This window comes from Pollicipes pollicipes, unplaced genomic scaffold, assembly GCF_011947565.3.
Source record: "Pollicipes pollicipes isolate AB1234 unplaced genomic scaffold, Ppol_2.1 Scaffold_4881;HRSCAF=5763_pilon_pilon_pilon, whole genome shotgun sequence".
NCBI lineage: Eukaryota > Metazoa > Arthropoda > Thecostraca > Pollicipedomorpha > Pollicipedidae > Pollicipes > Pollicipes pollicipes.
Window position 1 is genome coordinate 27,933,363 of NW_023596576.1, and position 2,151 is coordinate 27,935,513.

Consider the following 2,151-nt stretch of genomic DNA (forward strand, 5'->3'; position numbering starts at 1 on the left):
ACGACTGACACGTCCCGTACCGATGTCCCCCCCCCCTCCCCAGCGCACTCTCCGCTGTTGGACGTACCAAAACGTTTTCTTGTTCGAATATTTTCTTGAACGAAGGGTAGATTCCAATCTCCAAAAAGACTGAGGATTCCAGTAAATCACAAGCCAGGAACGCATCCTTGCTTTTCCGCTTTGTCTTCCCGCCGCAACTATATGCCTATTATTTCGATTAAGGCATGTTGCCGAAATGTCAACCAATCTATGTATCCATTCTCCTGGCTTTTCTCTGAGGACTAAGGCTATTACTACCGGCTTGTCGACGACCCTTGGAGGTGTTGGGTCCTAGTCGCCAGGCCAGTTCAGGTCAGGCCAGTGACGGTACCAGACGGAGAGCGAGCGCGCCGGCAGCCAGGTCAAAGGCTGTCGCAGCCTGCGCGAGCACAGACAGGGACGTTGCAGGACACTGAGACGCACCCCAATTCCGTTGGCATAAACACTACAACCGGCTGTGGCGTGGGAGCCAGGCGCAGATCTGCTTCAGACAGCTTGAGCTCGACTCTGAGTCTTGGCGTTTTAGGCCGCCGAGTCCGAGTGCCGACCCCACCATTCACGCATGACGTGGCGCAGAGTGCTGGGCCCCGATACGGCTGTTACGCCGAGCTCGCCTGGTAGGCTGCTACGCCGAGCTCGCTAGGGTAGCTGATGTGGCTAGGCTGCTATGCCGAGCTCGCCTGGTAGGGCTACGCGCCGAGCTCGCCTGGTAGGCTGTTACGCCGAGCTCGCCTGGTAGGCTGCTACGCCGAGCTCGCCTGGTAGGCTGCTACGCCGAGCTCGCCTGGTAGGCTGCTACGCCGAGCTCGCCTGGTAGGCTGCTACGCCGAGCTCGCCTGGTAGGCTGCTACGCCGAGCTCGCCTGGTAGGCTGTTACGCCGAGCTCGCCTGGTAGGCTGTTACGCCGAGCTCGCCTGGTAGGCCGCGCCATTCTAGTCGATCGCGTGATGCTGTTTTGTCGGACCACGCAGCAGAAAGTTGCGCCGGCTCGCAAAACTCACCGTGAAGAGATTCGATGCCAACTAAAAATAAATGCCACGTAACGTGACACGTAACCCGTTGCTGAGCGGGCTTATCAAGCCCAGATCACTGACGCCTTTCGTGGAACGTTCCTCGCCATGGGAGCCCACAAACCGGACGTTCTGAGCATCTGTGAGGCTTAGCTAATCCCGGATATAGACAGTAGCCTAATATCCGCCGCCTGCAAAACGGTGAGGCGGATTCGGCTGAGCCGCGGTGGTTGCCGGGCGGGGGGAAGGGGAATGGGTACCTTTTGTCGGACCGACCGTGAGTGTCCGCGCGGCGGCGCCCTTCGGAGTCGGTGATCGAGTGCTCCCTGAGTTCAGGGAGGGACGGCTCCAGCTTGAGGTCAGTGTGCCCCCCCCCCCCCGCGTCCCTCGAGCCGGGCGATCGGACCAGCTCCTGACAGCCTGACATCCTTCAGTGGCATTGGCTCGTGCCATCGGAGCTGACCAGACGCTGCACGTGCTGGCCGAGATCAATCGCGATCTGATCCAATGTTACAAACGTGACGTGCATACATAACCGCAAGGAATTCCGGATCGTGTTGAAACCAGCTGGTGATCGCTCTGACCTGTCTCAGACCGGATCTTTGATTGATCACGTCATCATGACATCAACGTACGACGCCGCAGCTGACAAAGTTTTGCCCTGAAGCTGGGGTGGTCGCGACTTCGCGATGGACGCGGGAACAGGAGGCGAAGCGCTTCCCCCTACTATTGGGTTGGGGGAGCTCCTCCCTCATCATCTTTGTGGTAAATCTCGAATTTTTGGACCTGCATGCATTCAATCGGGCTCGCAGCCCTCTAATGTCAGGCGGCACGCGCACTTCTGCTGTTGAGTGAAATATTAACTGTTGCTGTTCTGAAACGGTCAAATTACCCCCCCCCCCTTCCCCCTCCTCTGTCCGCAAATGGGACACTTGTCTCAGTAGCGGACGCGGTTTGGAAAATGTAACCTATTTTTTCACAATGATTTGCATATATTATAAACACCGCAGTATGATTTCTTCCAAAGCATTTCCTGGTGCGGATGTTGAGACTTGATCAAGATAGTGTACGCAAGAGGCAAAAAAAGCTCTATCTGAAAAAT